At 37.1% G+C, this 6,409-nt stretch overlaps 1 long non-coding RNA gene across 1 annotated transcript in view; it reads left to right on the top strand.

The window, feature by feature from the left end:
* LOC116090669 overlaps nucleotides 1-5,597 on the top strand; it is a 22,817-nt gene extending 17,220 nt beyond the window's left edge. Inside the window, exon 3 of the long non-coding RNA XR_004118773.1 lies at nucleotides 4,609-5,597. This is a non-coding gene — a long non-coding RNA (uncharacterized LOC116090669). The remainder of the gene's footprint in view (nucleotides 1-4,608) is intronic.
* Nucleotides 5,598-6,409: the final 812 nt, after the last annotated feature.

Genomic DNA, 6,409 nt, shown 5'->3' with positions numbered 1-6,409 from the left:
GGCCATTGAGGATTCTATTGGATTTAGGAAAAAATAGAGGATAAAGTTTCCTTTAAAAAAAAAAAATTAAGACTACGGACAGCCTTAATAAATCTTCTGAAAAGTAATCTAGTATCGTCAGTGGTCTATTCTCTACAGAATTAGTTTTTCCAAAACAATAATAAAGCTGAGCAGTCCTACTTTTTACAACTCTGGAGACTATCTAAACAAAATGAACAGATTTATAGGGCTATTTTTAGTGCACGTCACTGCATTACAGTTTACATTCTTTTGAACCTTATTTGACATCCCTAGTAGAAAAATACAGGAAGAGCACTCACTAAGACCCTTAGTAAAGACAGTCTCCACAGGGCCATTACCCCAAAACACCAAAGTTGAGGTGTGCGTCAGGATGCCCTTTTGGACTCTAAGTCACGTGGCTTTGTTTCCACTTGTCAACAAAACTCTGAACCAAACGCAGATCCAGAGGGTCTGTTTATGACCACCTCTCCTGCCCCACGCATTGGTGGTATGTCCTAAAAACTGAAGTAAAATTACACTTTCACGGTTGAGAATTTTCAGAGAGCAACAGGTAAGTCTGCTATGCCTAAGTAACTATTATTTTCCCACAAATTGTAGATTCACTTCCAAGTAAAAGTAACTCGCTGAAAAAGTGGAACATTGCGACTTTCTGCAAACCACTCTTGCATTGGGAAAAAAAAAGCCATGGAAGAACTTATGTAATGTTATGAAATATTTCATCACACAGATTTATGGAAAAACCACAGTTGCATTTTAAAATACAGTCAGGAGAACTAAGTGTTTGCATTTTGGTCACCAAGTTTCTTTAGGTTTTCCATCCAGAGAGAGAGGTGTGTATTTCCTTCATGGGCAGTCTTACCTTCACTGGAGGACACAAGTGAAGACTCCATCTCCTTTGTGTATTGTGGAAAAAAAATCAGCCAGAGGAAAAAAACCAGAAGGACAAATTCAGATGCAGCTTTAACCATGCTGTCATGCCTTTTCCTCCAATGGAAAGGGGACACTTTCATAAGGTTAGACTGTTAGGGGAACTAAATTGACATCCTGCTAAAAGTGTTATGTGCATTTATATTAATTGTATGGGTGTAAGGAAATGCCTTAGCTGTAGACATCATTTATGGAACCTTATAAATAGAGCTCACATTCAAAGGTAGGAAAACAGACAGGAATTTTACACCAACTACCCTCTGATAAGATTATGTTTTCAAAGCAAAAACCATGTCTATAGAATGTTGTGGTGTGGAAATATCCGATTAAACTCTTAGGTAAACAGACTTTCCCACAAGCGGCCTCTTTATTTGCCGCACCTCGGGGATCTTATTAAAAGTTAGTGTACTGCATTTAAACCTGAAAAGGGATTCATGTAAAATTGTGACTTTAGAGATTGCTCTGAGAACTGAAGATGAAATGAGAAAATGATACATTTGGACTAAGAGCCATTGTAACTGCTGGAAAAATGTCAATGAAGACATTTAAGGGGAGGTTTCAGCTTGCTATAGAGGAATCAAACGACCTAAGAAAGTAGTTTTATAGCTGGGTGAGTGTTTTTAACGAGTTAAACATGTTACTACGACGACCTTAAAGCCATGTTGTAAACAATAGCTCTGATTAAAAGATTGTCAGGGTCGTTTGTTTAATTTTTTTTTTTTTTTGTATTTGAAATTTTCAATCATCCTATTTGGCTTTGCAGTATGAAGAAATGATATATTTCTAGTGAGTTTATCAATTACTAATTAATTTGGTGGTGAGTGCCTAATTTGGGGTTCTATTTAATATAGGGCCAGGTTTAATTTCTTCTAACGCTTGGTTATCCTTGGTCTATTTAACATATGAATTAAACCCAAATATCTTTGAAAAGTCAACCCACACCTTTTCCTTCCCAGATCATAAAAATAATTTATTATCGTAATCTCAATTTATAGTTTAGTTAGGCAGAGTGAAAATACGACTTCTGGAGGAATCCCCCTCCTCCTTAGCTCCAGTCTGCTTTACAGTGGGTTGTGTGTTGCTAGAAGTTGGCGTAGCTAACACTTAATATGTTGATGTAAGAGAAATGAGCTGCTCTCCATTTAAAAATAATATTCAGATGAGCAAACATGCAAAATCCTCTGGAAATAGATGATTTTACTCCTTTTAACTTTAACTGAAAAATATGAAAGAAAAAAAATGAGAGAAACCTAGCCATAAGGCCAATCTATTGCAAGCAGGGACAGATGAGAGATTTTTCAAAATTAAACTGCTAGGAAAAGCAGTTGTGAGACAGTCTGTTTTCTTACTGGGGATAGGAGGAATTAGGGGTATTATAATTGAAAATGCATGCCCATAGCAACTAAAATGTTCCTTTAGGATTTTCTTGTTTTGTTTTATAAATATCTTTTGAAAAAAATCAAAATGATTAACAACGGTTTGTAATTTTGGTGATCTTTCCAGTTCTGGTGGATTTAGTTCAAATTTTAAAACATTGCTTTATGTGTTGTATATTTTTGCCCATAAAGCATTCTCAAAATGGTAGTTATTTATGTGAATAAAAGAACAAAGCACAGAAATATGGCTTTTCTTCCTACTCCATTATTGAAACGGAATATGATCATTAGCCAGGGCTGGGGTTTAGTCGCAACACTTTGAAAAATAGCCTAAATGAATAGGTGTCAAATTAATCAAGAATGGAACGGTTGCATTATTTTCAAAAACTATATATACCATTAGGGGTTTTCGGCTATAAATAATTGTTATGAAGAAAAGAGGAGGTTTCATCTTAAAAAAATTAGCATACGCCACCTCTTTGGGGTGTTAAAAAGATTGAGCGCTCAACAAGGATTTGTGAAAATCACGGCCAGGGAAGCGGGATTATAATAACATCTCATGACTAAACCTGACCTTAGAGATTGATGCTGCTGTAACAGGGTCATTCTTCCACTGACTTAGTGTGGGTATGCCCTGCCTTTGTAACCTGGGGAAAGGATCTCGGAATTCAAATCATAGAATTCCTTCTCATCTGCAAAGATACCTCACTTCCAAAGCAAACTTTATGCCATCTCGACTCCTTCTTCTGTTTTCTCTTTACTACTCAGGTCAAAGACAAAGGATATTTTCTCAGTCATTGATTTTTTTCTCACCCTCTTGTGGTTAATAAGAATTAATCCTGGAGAGATCCTGCATGTTGAAATGCATATACAACACAGTTTTCATTTAAAAAAAAAAAAACACAAAACAAACCCACCTCGTTTATAGTGGAATAGAAGTGGTCAATCACTTTGTCATGTGGTTCACGTATCTAGGTATATTTTTAATTAAACACTGGTCCACAAATAAGCAAATAATAGAAGTTAGTGGAGAAGCAGTTGATCTCAGGCTGACAGTGCCTCATTTATCTTTGTCCTAACTAGACAATGGGAAGTGACACTCTGCTGTTGTTTCCTATGCGTTAAGATTTCCTTCTTAAACAAATGCAGTTGAGGCGGTTTGTTTCTCGACAGCCTGGCACACACTGCCAGTGGCCAGAGTTTTGTCTCGTCTTCATCCAGAGGGAGGATTAATCTTGGTGATGGTGCAAACGAAATGTATGTCTGGGGTCAAAGTGCATACTGCCTTTTGGGATCTGCATTACATTAATGTCATTTTTGGGTTCCTGACGTTAATCAAAACCAACACCATAAAGCGTCACTTAGCTAATTTGTGTATTATTGTCAATGTTACCATTAATTATGCGTTTGTGAGGAAAAAGAGGATTAATGAGATGTCACAGGTAATTTACAATGATCAGGCTCCCCAGGACATTAAGAAAACACTAGTTGGGTAAGATTACCATGCAATCACATGCAAGAAGCAGAGGTCTTTGCTGAGGCACCACACTGATGTTGTCCATCGCTATCAAAATGACTCTTCAATCAGCAATTCCTAACTTTTACATAGCTTGCTCATATTAAGTGTTTGTTTTAGCCTAAAGTACCCAGAATTCACATATTAATGGTGAGATTTTCATTCAGGTGTCTCCCACTCTAAGTACAGAGGATAAACTTTTGTTTCCCTTGAAAGGTGGACAGCACACACAGTTAATTCTCTTCTATGCCCCACAAACTTGGGCTCACACTTAATACCCCAAAGACACCATTTTTGGTGGTCTGGATGGTTGTATTTAAATTAGACATACAAGCTCTCTGATATGACCATTTTTTCTCCCTCAACTTAGTCCTCAGAGTTATGTAAATAAATGATTTTTTGTGTTCTCTTTTTTTCTGGGAGAGACATGTAAATCTATAGTGTAAGCATTATATTGGTGTGATACATATGAGACAGTATGGAAGTACAGCCCTGTTCTATGGTCTGAAGAAACACTAGTGCTCGGCCTTACTGGCCCAGGTGGTGAATTGACTCCAGCTCCCAGTGGGGGATCAGAAAGTGGTTGGCTCAGCCTGGGATCCAAGAACTAAGTTTAGTAGGAAGCTAAGAGCCTGGTAGCAGAGGTTCTGCTGGAAAGATATAGAGGTGTTAGAGCCAGGAGACAGGACAAACTTCCAAAGAACCAGCAGACAGAATGATGGAAAGAGCAGAGAGGAGAAGACTAACTCTGTGATATTTGTTTAACAGAGCCTTCTTTATTTGTGGATTACACCCTTGGAGACATCACGGTGACTATGTTCTATAGGGCACAGCAAAACTCAACATGACCCTTGGAATTCAGAGTTCAAGGTCTTGGTTCTTAAATCAGTTTTCTGTTGGAAATGATTGCTGTGCCATTGGATGCAAGAGGGTCATGGAAGCCAGCAGAGGTGGCCATTGAAAACACTGCTGCTTTGGTTTGAATTCTCTGTGAACTCATTTCATCTGAGCCTTAGTTTTAATTTATTCATGGACATGACTGTATACGATGAATTCCAGGAGTATGGATATCTGTGTTCACACAGATATGTGAAATCTAACTTTAAAGTCCAGCTCTAAGAGGTTGAGAAAGTTACTCAACTTCCCTCTCTGTGTTAGTCTCCTTACCTGAGGAATTATAAAGCTTGGCCAACACGGTAATGAGGATTTAAGGCGATAATGAGTGTAAATCACTTAGCACGGGGCTCAGCACACAGTAAGGGTCTAATAAGGTGATGGTTTTCAACCTTAAAATTTTATCAGAAACACCTGTGGAACTTCAAAAATGACAGTTTTTTGGCTCCCACTTCAAACCTATCAAATCTTCATGCTTGTGGGCAATATCAATGTGAAGCCTAGGTGAAAACCACTGTAATCAAGATCTGATGTGTTTATTGTTTGTTATTATCAGTTGCTATTGTTTAAATAGCTTCAAAGTCTTTATCTGATGTCATAGTCAGACCTGTATTTGGCTTATAACGATGCCTTAAGAGCTGGACTTGAATTGTGCTATAAAATTCTATGAATTAAAGCTATATTGCAATCATTATGTGTTTGTGCATGTGTGTAAAAGCATAGCCTACATGAGTGGAAATGGCTGGCCTTATATGAAAACTGAATTTAAGAAACATTGTCCATGTTGTAGAATGTGGTCAAACCATAAGTGAGCTAAACCCAACCATCTATTAACAAATGAAAATAAAACATTTATTATATTGTCTACTTTCACTTTTTTTTATATTTATGATATATCCCAAGGAGATTTCCCCATTGGGATAAAATTTCACAAGCAGAAAGAGAGAAAGAGAAGGAAATTAAATTAAAAATGTTTTATTATTGATTTGGTATTGTTGGGCTGCCCATACAGATTGTGGAAATAATATAATTTATTTCTTCTTTTTTATTGGCTCTACAAAGTGATAGCTTAACATAGCTATTAGTTTATCTTGTAAGTAACCTTTGCACTATTTTCTGAGTTGGTTGCTTCCCAGAAAGCAGTGTGCTCAGTGAAATAAACCCTGAGAGATTTTTAATAGCATACTGAAGGAGATGACACTAAAGTGACCAGCTTTCGTTCTGGCCCTTAGCATTTTATGAGTTTGAAATTTCTTCCTTTATTAACATGGTTCTGACTAAATTAGAGATCTATCTATGAGCGAATTTTATTCATATTCTTAAATTAAATGGTAATTTTTCCTTTTTTCATCATAGAATATTGTGAAGTAGTATTTTCAAAGTATTTTGGGCTGAAGAAGCTTATTGAATGCTTAGATGTTATTCATAGGAGATAGCTAGTTTTGATATTGTTTTAAAATGGCAATATGAGGAACTGAGCATAAGATCCAGTGGAAGGGTTTAAGACTTTGAAAATATGTCTATACATGGTGGGACTGATTGATCTGGCAGCATGTGTATAGTAGAGGATTGCAAAGTCGATCATCAATGGGAGGAGAGGCCCTTGGCCCTGTGAAGGTTCTGTGCCCCAGTGTAGAGGAATGCCAGGGCCAATAAGTGGGAGAGGATGGGGTGG

The sequence above is a fragment of the Mastomys coucha genome, unplaced genomic scaffold, assembly GCF_008632895.1.
Source record: "Mastomys coucha isolate ucsf_1 unplaced genomic scaffold, UCSF_Mcou_1 pScaffold15, whole genome shotgun sequence".
Taxonomy (NCBI): domain Eukaryota; kingdom Metazoa; phylum Chordata; class Mammalia; order Rodentia; family Muridae; genus Mastomys; species Mastomys coucha.
Note: the sequence above shows the minus strand (reverse complement) of the source record. Positions and strands in the feature narration are given on the sequence as shown.